This window comes from Cryptomeria japonica, chromosome 5 (genome assembly GCF_030272615.1).
Source record: "Cryptomeria japonica chromosome 5, Sugi_1.0, whole genome shotgun sequence".
In the NCBI taxonomy this organism is placed as follows: Eukaryota; Viridiplantae; Streptophyta; class Pinopsida; order Cupressales; family Cupressaceae; genus Cryptomeria; species Cryptomeria japonica.
Window position 1 is genome coordinate 148,259,413 of NC_081409.1, and position 16,063 is coordinate 148,275,475.

The following is a 16,063-nucleotide window of genomic DNA, read 5'->3' on the forward strand; positions in this document are numbered from 1 at the left end:
GTTACAACTTTTACAACTTCCTTAGTAATTTTGTGAACAGAATCTAGCCAAAAGAATGCACCATGTACCCTGCTCAATACTATCCTAATAACTTCCTTGGGGAAATCTGGAATGCAGAGAATTTCTGTGAATCCTAGGGTTTCAATTATTTTGTGTTCAGGTTTCACATTACCAGAATCATCACAAATAACAGTCTTGTACATGTTCTTAATTTCTTCATCTCCTAATTCTTCTATATGGCAATGAATATACATCCTAGGGTCTTCTATAAAAACTGCTCCTTTGGGGATTTGAGAAAAAGCACCAACATTATCATCCTTCTTTGCTATTTTGGGAACTAACTAAAAAATGGGCCTAGGGTGCTTGATTACTTCCACTACAGTAGGGTTTGCTATGAATTCAGGTACAAAAGAGGATGCCATGATTATAAATACCTTTTTCTTCCTTTGGAAAGATTGATTGTTGAATTGCTTTGCTTCTTTGCTCGAAATGCCTTAGCACAAAATTTTTCCACTCTTTGAATGTTTGAATGCTCGGTGAAATGGAATGGAGCCAAAAACACTAATTTATAATGTTAATTTTGCCAACCACCATATTTAATGCTTGTCGGTTAAGTAATCACTTAACATATCTGCCAGTATAGAAATAATTTTAATTTCTTACCATCAACCGAGGGAATAATAGTGTGTTTCACATTTGTTTGCCAAACCCTCAAAGATTTTTTTTTTAGTTAGATGAAGACTCTCCTGCCGGTGGAGGAGTATTCCTATCAACATTTAGTTTTGATTTCCCAATCCATTGTTTTGAGAATTCCTGCTTTACTTCTTCAACCTTTTCTTTACCTTTCAAACTAGGAGCTTTCTTGTTTACCGGTGAGGACTTGCTTCTACAAAATTTAGCAATATGCCCAATTTTGATACATGCATAACAAGTCACATTATTTTTTTGAATAGCCTTCCCATAACCTATGCCAGTTTGTGTTCTGCATTGATTAGATAAATGTCCAAATCTTCCACAAATATAACATCTCACATTCATTCTGCAATTTTCAGAATTATGACCAACTTTGTTGCATTTTGAACATTGACCGGTGGGTGTACTGGTATTCTGAAAATTTATAGATCTACATTGATTTTCTCTATGACCATACTTGTTACAGTTAAAGCATTTTCCATTAAATTTATAAGTAGTAGGTTGTCTTACCAGTTCGCCATGATCCCGTGTGTTTGCAGTACTGGAGCTTTCACCAGTTTCAAAGCCAAGACCATTAGTGTCACCATTTGGTTTTTGATTCTTCAACAAGACACCAAGTTCTTCTGAGCTTTTCTTGAATTTTTCTTTATGTTGATTTGCAGCAGCCTGTTCTCCTTCCAAGATACCTTTTTGTCTCATGAGTTCATTTGAATCATTTTGTGCATGTATTAGATCTGTCTTCAACATATCATTTCCATAACTAAGTCTTGTGTTCTCATTTGCAACATCATTTAGTCTTCTAGTCAAGTCTTCTTCATTCTTCTTTCTATCTTAATTTATTTGCAAAATCTCATAGTCATATCCTGCATCTCATTCTTTGTTGTCATGTTTTCTTGTTTCAGCTTATTCATCAGATCACTAAGAGTTTCCTTTTCATCATTCTCATTTCACATCTTTTCACAAAGTTCTCTTCTCTTGTTTCTTGAAATAGTAATATTTTCTTGAAGTGCTTGAATGATATCCTGAGTAGCCTTTAGATCATCTTCAAGTTTGATATTTTTCAATTTTTCTGCATCATAATCTGAGAGAGCTCCTTCTAGTTGCTTCATCAAGTTTTCCATCTCTACCGGTGTCAAGATCTTCCTCAAGCTGTGAGGCTTTTGAAAATAGAGGACCATGCTCTAATACCAATTGTTAGGATTCCCACAGATGCTGAGAGGGGGGGGGTGAATCAGTATCTAATCGGTAATAAGATTTTCTTAACTTAAAACATGTAGAGAAAATTAGAACTGTGTACCAGTAAACAAAAAGTAATGCAAAAAACAACCACATGAAAAACACACCATAACACAATATTTTAACGAGGAAACCTAGTGTGGGAAAAACCTCGGTGGGATTTGTAACCCACAATATTCACTTACTAGCCAATAAGAGAATATTACTACTACAAGAGGGGCCTGCACATGTAGGAAGGCCAAGTGCCTAGAGCTCACTGCTCAATTACAAAATGGGAAGTCTCATTGACTTACAAAATGGATTATATAAATCCAATGTCTTATACTGCTTCAAAATAGCATTTACTATGTCAGATCTAGTACCAATTTATAGCTTTGCTTCATACATAAACCCTTAACCTATAATTTGCATAATAGGTCTGCCTTATTTCACTTAATTACATTCCTCCATTCATTACATCTATCTTCTCACAATGTTCTACAATGAACTCTCTTATATAAGAGTCATTTTACAACTTACTAAGTCATCTTACAATGATTTTACAATAATAAACAAAATATATTAACAAAAAAATTCCTATCCGCTTCTGTGTCGGTATGCTTCCTTTCATTGTCAGTGCTGATGGTCTATGTGCTGGTGTAGAATTTGACTTTGCTAGTGTCGGTGGATAGCCTTGCCGATGACATAGGATTGTAAGGCTGCCATCAATGACAAAACCTTCAACCACCTACAATGTCTCATTGGAGTGTGCATTTGCCAACATGCAATTTGTCCCACATAACCTTAGCCAATGATTTATTAGTCAATCCCATAATCTATTGATCAGTAAGTGCACATAAGAGGGCTTCTCTATCTTTGCAATCATTTTAATATTCCTATCCAGGTTTGCAGGAGCAGGATTGCCAGATGCCGAATCATAAGGTGTGCATCCTTTCTTAGTGATCTCCCAAATATCCTTTCCAAGACATCTAAGATGAGTCTCCATTTGAATTTTCCATATCCCATAATTTGTTTCATCAATCTTAGGGATTTCTCTTGTAAAAATAGTTGCCAGTGGATTATAAGTGTTAGTTGCCATAGGATCTACCTCAAGCAGTTAAGCTTCTGCAAAAGAGGACCAAAGCTTTGATACCAATTGTTAGGATAACTAGTGAACAACTGAGAAGGGGGGGTGAATCAGTTGTTAACAGATTCTAAGTTTTAATCCACAATACAACTTTAAACAAATCAAGTACTGGTAAAGAACATACAGATGCTGGTAGGAACAAATACTGGTAAACAATACAACTTAACAATTAACCCGATAATCAATGCAAAACAACCATACCACATAACACCATGATTTATACATAAAAAACTCGAAAAGGGAAAAACCACGGTGGGAAGCCTACCCACAGTCAGATGATACTTCTGCAGAAAGTATGTGTTACAATGAGGGGCCTGCACTTGCAGGAAGGAACACTTCCTAGAGTGTACTGCTCATTATAAAAGAGTCTCACTGACTACAAAGAGGCTACAACCATCTCAAGATAAATGGACACTAATCCAATAGAGTAAACTTCTAGAAATAACATCTACCATGCCTGATTACAGTCTTGGTTAAGCTTTATGCCAGAGGACTAAATCCAATTTGATCACCAATGATCGACCAACACCTATGCCTGAATGATATTACAATATTTGCACATTACATTCCTTGACCATGACCTTTCAAATAACCATGATACGCTACAAAGAGTTTCTACCTCTTATTTATACAAACCCTAAGGCCTAAACCAATTAGGTCGACCACCTAAAGATATTACAGTAAGATCATTATATGATTCCATATTACAATGATATGCCATGTTGGCTTAGGACCAAAACAATAATAACAAATCCATAAATCCTCTCGAAACATCCCGGTAACATGTAGAATACACGTTGGCATGATATCGGTCCATAACCTAGATAGGTACCGGACCTATTCTAGGTCCACCATGCCAAAACAATTTCTTCAAGCAGTTGAAGCATGATCAAAGAACATCTTCAACATCCTGAAATCCATAAAGAAGCTGCACCAACACCAACTATGTATCTTGTCATGATTCCTCAATGAAAGCTCTACCGATAAAGCCTTAAACCAGTGTCGATAAGGGTTTACCAGAGTGTATGATAGCATCCAATTACCAATCCAATACCAACTGACCAAAACATGCTCATGGAGCATATAAAACATGAAATCAAAAAATACTTCACTGATCTAAACATGCCGAAAGTGTCCAATAGATAGTCTCTTCTGCCAGTAACACTAGATCTTCTACCAGTAACCAAAAATTGTGTGTCGGTAACCAACCATAACAACTAGTGTTGACATCAATGACAAAACATCAATGCAACACATAATCAATTCATGCCAACAATCTTAACAATCTCACCACTTTGCTCGAAGCAAGAGATTATGAACCAAAGGTTAAACATATGTGGTGGAATGATTAGGACTATTGTGAGTTTTATATAAGTAAATGGCATAATACCAATGATTGTTAGAGATTGAAACATGCAATACAAGATTTGATTGATAAAGGAGACATACCTGTAGATGGTCATAAATTCAATAAGAAACATGTGGCATTTAAGGATACTCTTTCAAGTTATGAGAAAGGAAATTCCTCTAAATCAAGAAATGAGAAAGTGAACTATACAAATGAGTCTTTGACTATATTATAAATCATATTTCTAAAAGTTATTCTCATGTGAATGTGATTACTATCAATAATAAATCTGATTGCAATGTGACAACACAACATGGAAAATTCACTCTTCAAGGAGAATTGCCTAAGCCATCTTCTGTGAATAATCAATACAATGTCCTTAATCAGCTTAAGAAAACACCCACTCATATATCTATCCTAGAGCTTTTACAATTGTCACCTGCCCATAAAGAAATTTTGGAGAAAGCTCTACCAAAAACTAATATATCTCGAGACCTTGGACGTGCATAGTTTCAATCCATGGTAGGACACTTAACCACACCTCATTTCCCGTCTTTCACCAAACATGATGATCTTTCCATAACCCAACCTCATAATGCCCCTCTTCATATAGTAGTCCTTATACGTAAGCACTGAATAAAATGAGTCTTAATAGATGGAGGGGATGGTTTGAATATATGTACTTTTAAATTACTCCTTTCATTGGGGTTTTTAGAGAACTTCGTGGATTCAAAGAAAAAGATCACAATCAAAGATTATGATGTGGAAGAGAGAGAGTCAAAAGGATCTATTGTATTCCCTATTAGAGCTGGACCAGTTGAAAAAGATGTGGTTTGCCAAGTACTTGATCTTGATCTAGCATATAACATAATCCTTGGATGACCTTGGATATGCAATGCAAGAAATCCCTTCCACATACTGTTAATGCCTGAAATTTCCTTATAATGGTCAAGAGATAACAATTCAAGGAGATCCCAATCCTTTTCAATATTGCAAAACTATCAAGCCAAAACCTGAAGTAATTCTCCCAAATAATCACCTAGTTTCACCTCCTATCTCACAAGATGATCCAATTTTGACACCTTTGACATCTAAAGCAGCTGAATCCATAGTTAAAGCAAATGAATCCAAATCTAAAATAGTTGAACCAAAGCTTAAGATCAAAGATCAATGTATGGGAGAATATTCTATTGAGCAAACCTTATGTGATTCACAACTCCCACTTTCACCTAAATCTTATGGCAAGCCAGTGTTGGGTAAATAAACATCTTTTCATTGTAAGAGATAGTTGAATGACACTTTTATTAGATGGAGGACATTATCAGAGGAGACTAATGAAAAATATATTAAGGCATGACTATATAAAGAAGAAGAAGAAGACAAGACAGATACATCAGAGCTAGACATTCAATTACCTCTTGAACAATATAGAAAAGGATTCACTATAATGCAAAAGATGGGATATGATAGCCATGGTCCCATTGGATTAAGAAAGGAAGGGATTTTGGAACCCATACAACCTACTTCACAAGCCCCTAATGAAATAAAAGGATTGGGAAATAATGAAGATATTGAAGAAGCTACATTGAATTTATATGAGAAGCTTCAAGAATTGCAAGAAAATAGTGAAACTGATTCTCATGAATGGGAGGGGATTTTAGAGGTGGATTCTGAAGACAATAAAATAGATGTAATTCATTCATACAATAGACTTGACAATGAGGGACATAGTTCAATTTATATACCATTAGAAAAAGGACCACAAGATGCTACGACTGACTCTCATGAGGAGGGTTGGATATCAGATGAATGAGGCAACCTTGAGGTGGTTATTGATCTCGAACTCAAAGATATAGTCATTGACCTCCAAAAATTTTACATTCTTACTATCATGTCTTCTGATGCCAATGAGCCTAATGACCTTCCTCTTGTGCACCCTGAACTTATAGATTGGGGGCAAGAAGACCCACTTAAAGTCCAAATCTTTGCAGATGACCATGCTATCATAAACATTTTGAATCCCACGAGTCTTTTATATGCATGAGTTAGTGATCTTTATTCAACTGAGAACTCAACACTACAACCGTATCTAGAGAGAATTCCAAGCCTCTTAGTCATAAAAATGAAAAAAATGAATAATAAATCTAATGGTGAAAACCATAATACGACAGTGTCAAATCTTGAAAAATTAAAAAGAAAAGACATATCCAATGGTAAAAACCTCTCTAAGGTGCCAAAGGATGAGAGGCTTGACATTATTCCCCAACCAGAGTATCAAAAAAGATCTTCAATCATTATAGAACCAACAATACCGATTAACATTGGAGCAGAGGATAATCCTAAGAACCTTCATTTGGCAACATCATTATCACCAGAAGAGAAGGAAAATTTTATCAAGTTTTTTAGAGAAAACCAAATCATTTTTTCTTGGTCATATGCAGATATGCCGGGTTTAGATCGTGATTTAATTATGCATCATTTATCCATCCATAGCTCTTGGTGAAGCAAGGGAAAACCAATGCAAGGGTAGATGGTTAGTTTAAACCCAAATAAACATAGAAAACCAAATAAAGTATAAACCAAACTTCTTATACCTTGCTAGAGAGAGTTCTCTCTTGTTCCTCCGATTGAGCTATTGGTGAAGCCAAGGATGTGCCCCTCCTTGACTTGTTTGGATTATCTCCTTGGTTGGGATGTGGATTTCTCTCCACACACAACAAAATTGGTTGGATTTGGATGGGATTTGAATGATGATAGATATGGATTGGATGAGAGAATATTTGGGCATTATAAGAGTATGATAGGGGATTTTCATCCTGAAATGGATAGCATGAGCATGTGATGGAAGTGAATTTTCATGATTTGTGAGGAAATGAGACTCCAATTTATAGATTGGAGGAGGCCAAAATCAAGGGCCAAGATTGACTTTGGTATGAAGGATTGAGATTGATTTGAGAGGGAGCACATGGATTGAGAGGACAAGGTGTGGAGACCAAGAGGAATGATATAAAGGAATTTCTTGTCTCCACACCTCTCAAGGTACATGGGGAAGAGCTCCCAAGTACATTGGGAAGATAAAAATGAATATAATATTCTTTGGAGAAATAGAGGAGGAATTAAAAATTCCAAAATAAGAGGATGTGTGGGAAGATTGAATGGAAAAAATGGAATTAAAAATTCCTTGGGAAGAGGATGCATGGGGAGATTGAAAGAATTTTAAATTTCCTTGAAAGGATCAAAGTTGACCCATCCCTAATCAAGGTGGTTAGGGATGATTAGGGATGTGTAAATGATTAAGGGGATTGATTAGGCGAGTTAAAGATGGATTAGAATGCAAGTGGGAAAGTTAGGAGAATGTGAAATGAGGAGAGAGAATGAGTGGATGAATATGAAATTAAAGAATAATGATAAGCATGATTCTAGAAGAGTTAATTAGGCTAAGTGGGGACTAGGATAAGTGGTTTGTAGGAATCACTTTAGTTAAGTTAATTAATTAGGATTAATTAACTAAGAGGAATTTATAAGAATGGGAAATTAATTTATTTATTGAAAAATTAATTATTGGACTATGGAGATCAAATTTGATTTAATTAACCTTAAGACAAAGGGAATTAACACAATTAAAATGGTTAATTATGTTGATAGACTTAAATTAATTAAGTATTAATTTAATTAATTTTAGGTGTCTACATATGTGGTTAAGCCTCTAAAGAAAAAGTTGAGAAAAATGCACCCACATATAGCACTACATATAGATATCATTGTGGACTTAACTACAGGCCATGCTATGCTATCTTTGATGGATGTCTCTTCTAGTTATAATCATATAAGGATAGCCCCAAAAGACCAAGACAAGAGAACATTTACTTGTCCTTGGGGGACCTACTATTGGAATGTCATGCCATTTGGATTGAAAAATGTAGGAGCTACATATCAGAGGGCAATGACTACAATCTTTCATGATATGAAGCACACCTTTATGGAAGATTGTGTAGATTACATCTTGGTAAGTTCATACGCTAGAGAAGGGCATCTTGATATATCTATGCAAAATCTTCAATCACATGGAGAAGTTTAATGTTCATTTAATGTTTTTGGAGCAACATCTGGTAAACTCCTTGGATACATAGTGACAACAAAAGGAATAGAAGTAGATCTTGAGAAAGTAAAATCCATCATGGAAATGCCAACTCCTAAGAATATCAGTTAGTTACGTTCTTTACAAGGAAAATTGCAATCCATCCAAAGATTTATTTCATAGCTAGCCGATAAATGTCATCCTTTCTCACATCTCTTGCACAAAAATGTACCTTTCAAGTGAGATGACAAGTGTGAAGAAGCTTTCCAGATGTTGAAGGAGTATCTAATAAATCCACTTGTTCTTATGCCTCCTATTGAAGGAAAACCCCTTTTACTTTATATATCAGCTACTCAAGTATCTCTTGGTGCCCTTTTAGCTCAGGAAGATCATGAGGGGAGAGAAAGAGAAATTTATTATATTAGTCGGACTCTTGTCAGCTATGAAATAAACTAAAGTGCAATTGAGCGAGCATGTTTGGTCATAGTTTTTCAATCCCAAAAATTGTGTCATTATATGTTGACTCATACTATAAAGTTAGTAGCCATGATAGATCCTTTGAAGTATTTTCTCAGTAAGGCAGACTTAATAGGGAGATTAGCAAAATGGGTTCTTATTCTCAGTGAGTTTGACATATAATATGTGGATCGAAAAGCTATTAAAGGATAAGTGATTGTGGATCAGTTAGCAGATGCATCTTTATCAGATTTTCAACTAGTATGTTCAGAATTTGCAAGTGCTTCAATTTTAACTATCACTGAAAAATACATGAAAATTATATTTTGATGGATCATACACTCAGCATGGATAAGAAGCTGGGATATTATTTGTTACACCACAAGGAGATACCATACCTAAATCACACTGATTAATGTTTCCTTGTACAAACAATATGGTTGGGTATGAAGCATTATGACTGGAATAAAGATGGCAGTGGAGTGGAAGATAACAAACCTTAATGTTTATGGAGACTGTTAGTTGGTTATCAATCATGTGAATGATGACTATCAGACAAAGGATGAAAAGTTAATGCCATATAAATGTATGGTAGATGACTTTCAAAAGTATTTTGTCTCTATTCACTTTGAACAAGTGCCTCAGTTAGAAAACAAAGCAACTGACGCTATGGCTATCATTGCTTCCTTGTTGGAGATCCTTGAAAAGCATGAGCGATATGAGTTTTTAGTTGAACAATTATGTACTCTTGCATATGAAGACCTGCAATCCCAAGTTATATGTCATTTGGTTGGACCTGATTCTCCCATATATGGCAACATATATGCCTATCTAAAATCTAATACCATGCCACCTAATCTATCCAATAAATAAAAACAAACCTTTATTCACAAAGCTTCTCGTTACACCATTATAGATGATACTCTATATCGATGAGGTCTTGATGGTACTCTTCTTAGGTGTTTGGAGCATGATGAATATCAAACTGCCTTGCGAGAAGTTCATGAAGGCATCTATGGAACTCACTCTAGTGGTATGACTTTATCTAAGAAACTCATTCATGCAGGATATTATTGGCTGACAATGGAAACAAATTCATATCAGTTTGTGAGAAAATGCAAGAAATGTCAAATATATGGTAATCTGATACATGCACTGACATAAGAATTGCAACCTTTGTCAACTCCATTACCCTTTTGTCAGTGGGGAATTGACCTCATGGGTAAGATCCACCCACCATCCTCCAATGGCCACAAGTTCATCATTACTGCTACTAAATACTTTACCAAATGGATCAAAGTTGTGTCTCTCACTAATATTAATGGTAAGCAAATCACTTCATTCATTTTGAATTATATTATCTGTCATTATGGTATCCCTCAAACCATTATCACTGATAATGGTATACCTTTTAAAAACCAAGATGTTGAAGAGCTCTGTATAAAATTTCATATCCAACACTGTTTCTCAACACCTTATTACTCACAGGGCAATGGCCAATCTGATGCCTCAAACAAAACCCTTTTGAAAATTTTAAAGAAAACGGTCAATGACACTAGTTGTGACTAGCATATACAATTAAATCCTGCTTTATGGGCCTATAGAACTAGTATCCGCACACCCACTGACGCAACACCTTATTCCCTAGTTTATGGATCTAAAGCCCTTTTACCCATTGAGGTTGAGTTTCCATCAGTGTGAATTTCATTGAAGGGGTTGATACCAGATGACGATTACCATGTATCCAGACTGTAGATATTAGACTATTAGATGAGAGGAGAAAGAAAGCATTTAATCATTTGAAGGCTTACCACTAGCAAATGTCAAGAAGTCATAACCATAAAGTTAAGCCTCATGTTTTCCAAGTAGGTGATCTTGAGCTTAAAGAGAATCCTCGTAACCAACTGGATAGAGAAAATAAAGGAAAGTTCGAACCCAATTGGTTGGGTCCCTTTATTGTTGTAGCGACATACGTATCAGGATCTTATCAACTCTCTCCACCTGAAAGTGAACTGTTGGATGATCCCATCAATACTATGTATCTTTGTAAGTTTTATACTTAAGCATTTCAAAAGCCCTAATGCAAGGGGAAAAAATACAAAAAAAATCAAAAATCAAGAAAAGTACCAAAAAATAAAAAAATCATCAAAAATTAAAATTTAAAAAAAAAATTAAAAAATTATAAAAAGTGCAATAAAAGCAAGTAGTGAGAACCTGGCAATAGGTGTTGCTTCTAACAAGCTAGCCTTTCCATCTATTTTGATTCTTGTAACCATAACCATTGTATATAGCTATAATAAATGCTTGTAGCTGCAATTTATCACACCTACATCTTATCATGGCTTGTGAGCTCATGCTTTCATATGCCTATATCATAACCATTTCATTTATAATAAAATTTTCATCCTGTTTCTATTACGCACCTAACCATTTTTCTTCTATTCCTAATAAGGTAATTCATTCTTATCCTGGGGAAAAATCCTTGACCTAGTTACGGAATGGGATGTTTAAGTGCCACATTTCAGAGGATAACAATTTGGACTTTGACGGATGAATAACAAGTCGCAAGACAACATGCATTTTAAACATTATCAAGATATGAATCATTGGACGATGAGTGTAAGAAAATCATGAAACCTTAACTACAATGATCAAACATAACATTGACAATCTACAAATCATAACAAACTATTGAATGGGATGGTTATAACTATTTTGACATGAAAACATGATTTTGGCATAAATGACTCAATGTTTATATCTTGGTTTTTGTTAACCATGCTTCCTATGCTACTCTGGGATGTCTGAGACTAGAGGAGCTATGATGGGGCATGGTTATTTTTCTTTGTTTGCTGCGTGTGGATTATTATTTATTAATGTGTGTACTCGTCTAAGGACATGATTAGCAAAAGATCATTGAGGACGTTCGTAGTTATGCATGAAATAGGATAATCATTGTCTGTTTATGCAAGAAATACATAGGTCATCTTGGTTTCATTATACCTAGATGCTAACTTGCTAAATCAAAATCCATGTAAGAAATACTCAGGTCATCCTGGTGTAATTATACATAGGTGCTTGTATTATCTTACAATAGTTTAAAAGCTCAATGATGAAATAAAGCACTGCTACAATGTGTTGAAAAGATGACAAAATCAATCAAGTAGGTTTTTTATTTTGTATCATTTATATAGGTGTTTCATTTCATTTTTTTAGGTTATCATTTAGGTCATTCATAAAGATCAATGGTTGTTAAGAGTCATGATTGAGTATACTTGGATGAACAAAAACATTTTCATTCATTTTAGTGTATTTAGATTCATTTTAGAAGTCATTGCATTTACCATTTACATTCTTTTAGGTTCATTTATCTCATTATAAGCATTTTATAAATACATCATTGCACAATCATATATGCATCATCATTTTTATAAGCATTTAATCATAAAACATGATAAACATTATATAGGTATCATCTATTTATCACAAGTGTGCATAATAGGACATTTCATTTTAAAAGTATAATAGAGAATAATGGCATCAACATCACATAAACAACTGCATAAAATATCATATAAAGATAAGGATATAGGAATCATCATCATCATCATCATGTAGATCATCATAGAATCATCATCTAAACATAGGTCATTAAAAGCATAAATGTCATAATAAAGCATGTATGTAAGTCACATAGAAATCATATAGAGTCCATGAAAGTTAGTCTACATATCATGAATCATAAAATGTCTAAGTATACAATGATATATGAAATCTACAAGCGTACAAGTCCCAAATTATATAACAAAGTATAAAATCAAGTCTCAATACATCAAGTGGCACTACCACTAGAGGTTGTGGGTCTCTGAGCTCCTGTGCCTGCTCCACCATATGGTCCTATCCCTGGATCTGAATCTCTATGAGGTGGTCCCATGAAACCACCACTCTTTGTCTGAGCACGTCTAGATGGTCACTGAGAAGTTGATACATAATTGTCAGCTCTCTGACTACAAAGAACCATGCTCTCATATAAACCACACCAATGAGCTATCTCCTTCCCATCCCGAACCATCTCCCTAATAGTGTCCCCATGCACTCCATGTGTGCCAACCTACTCAATGGCCACTAACACGCTCTCTACCTATCTGTACCTCTTAATGGAAATGTCTCTCTCTAATGTCAAAGCCTACATCTAAATCTATAGCTAATCAACCTATGCATGTAGCTTACCAACCTGAGCTCTCAGAAACTCCCTATCATCCTGTGGCTATTGTACCTCTGCCTACTGAACCTGTGGTTGTTGTATAGGATGTGATCTAAAAATCCTCCACCTAATCAGAAGTACATCATCCTCTAACATATCCCACATAAACACCAACACCTCAAATATCATGCATAATACATAGTGGACCCCCTCTACCCTTTGTGCCTTGACCTATATCCCTAGCTCTTCCTCGACCTGCATCATCACCTCTCCCTCTATCTCCTCGGCCTCCTATATCACTTTCATATCTTCTCACATCTATCCCATCTATGCTAATAGCCATAGGAAGTCCTCTAACCCATCTCCGAAAGGACCACCCTATACTTGAGCCGTACCTCCTCTCTAACTTCCTCTCCCATCATCTCCTCCCTCTCCATCTCCACCGCGATGTTGCCTCCTCCTCGGTTGTCTCTCTCCATCATCATAATTATTAGAATCACCTGAACTAGGTGGTGGCTCTGTAGGATTAGTCAATCTAGAAAAATGATGCTCTATGAAATACCTAGCATACTCCTCTGTCATACCAGCATCCAATATGTGTGGTCATAAATCATATGCGGTATGGGGCATAGCAATAAAATTTGCATACACAACATCAAATAAAAGAGATGGACCCCACTGTGATCTATCCTTGTATGTCTGTGCATATAAGGCGAATCCCTATGGCATACCCTATACATTGCCAATCTATTTGTAAACCAGGGATATTAGTTATCGCTCAATAATATATGGTGTCCTACTGATGAGGTATCAGTTGTGATAAATAACTAGAAGTACTCTCGCATCATCCAACCATGGCTCACAAGTGACATATGGTTTCCACACAATGGTATCTATAGTATCCAACACATATCTCTAGTATTCAAGCTTACCCAACTTGGGCTAGGTAACGACCCCTCAATACAAGTATATGAAAAGTTGTCTGTCTCCTCGGACCTGATCATGAATAGGCCGTGTGATAGCTATGTGCTCCCAACACCATATATGTAGCAGGGTAACTCTTGAAGCCAAGCTAGCAACACCATCATAGACCACATGATGTAAATCATGGTACAAATGTCCAAACATACAAACCCCCCAAGCATATCATGTCCTGTGCTGCATCATATGGAATAGAATGTGACCCTAGAACCAACTGAAAGACCACGGGATCTCCTATCAGGACAAATAAACCCTCCAATTAAACCAGCCAAAATGGAAGGTAGAGGCTCATAATACATCCGCATATCCTCACATCGTACCTCGGAGCCATCAGTTCTCCAATCACCAAATACTATTTGCAAAGTTGTTGTACCACCCATCTCACGATGATCATACTGCACAAGCTCGCCAATAATATGGATGCAAAGAATACTATATACATCCTCTAAGGTCACACTGATCTCTCCAGTAGGAAGGTGAAAAGAGTTGTGGTCACTATGCCACATCTCTACGAGTGTTGTCAGTAACCCCTTGTTTGTCCTGATCTTAGGCATATACAGGAGGTGTCTCAATCCACAAGTATCTATGTGCCTAATCGCTACAGTTTCTAAATCAGGAATCAAATGTCTCATAGAAGGGAATCTCTCCCAACACTAGAAGACATCCAAATCCTCCTGGAACAACACACATTGTTATCTAAGTCAGTTATCTATCAATCAATCAAACTATCAATGGCAAACAATTGCTTAGCGTATCAGCTCTTCATTAGAGACTAGATCGGTCTCTTTGAGAAAATATCAAACAAACAAATCATTCATCATCATTTTTAATCAAATCCAATCATTCAACAAACTCTCTTGATAACAAAAGTGCTAAAGTTATCAACGAAGGTGCTAACAAATATAATATATGCGCTACAAAATGTAAAATCTCTTGAATAATAAGTGCTATAACAATTAACATATGCACTGAAAAACATGAATGTACAAAAACATTTTATAAATGCACTATAAGAAAAGACGAAGTGCTAAACTATACATATGCGCTAAACAATCAGAAAAATGCAAGAAAAAAATAACAAATGCATCAAACATATAAAAACGTGAAAACATTAGACATATGTGTAACTACAATTTGCAAATTGTCACAAAAGATAAAAGCGCTAGAACTAACACTATATGCACGATAACATTCCTCAAATGCGCTAAAATTTAAAAGAAAAAAATGGAAAATTTGAAAAAAATCTATGATTTCAATGAAAAAATCAATCTAAAATCATACAAAAGAAAGGATTTCGAATACCTACCGGGGGACCATACTCTGGCGGCCTTTGAAATCTCTTGACCCGCTCAAAACGATGATTATGTAGTGGAATCACCATCCTGACAGCTGGGAGCACTCTATGATTCTCCAAATAGGATCTCCAAAATTCAAAAGCTCCAAATATGCAAATGAGGTGGAAATGGGCCCCACTTGCCTTTTATAACCTAATTTTGACCTAATGGAAGTTTGATTAATATTTGTAAAGTGAGGGGCATTTTAATTTTCCAAAATTTTAAATTCTCACAAACTAATTGAGCACTTTTATGGATTTCGTGAGATTGATTGCTCATACATATTTATCCATATTTTTTGCAAATCAACCTCACGAGGGGGCATATACCATTGAAAATTTTAATAATGCCGGGGGAAAATTCGAGACTTGATTTTAATTCTATTTCTTTTTGAAACAATGTTATTTCAATATCATCTCAAAGAGGGGCAAAATGTATACACCTAAAAATGGCTATGATATATTAGATAAATATTTATTATTTATTTAATAACTATTCTTCTATTAAATACATAGATTGAAAAGTTTATTTTTTAATTCATTATCCTTTTCTTCTATTTTTCAATTAATTAATTAAATATTTATTATTAATATTTAATGAATTAATC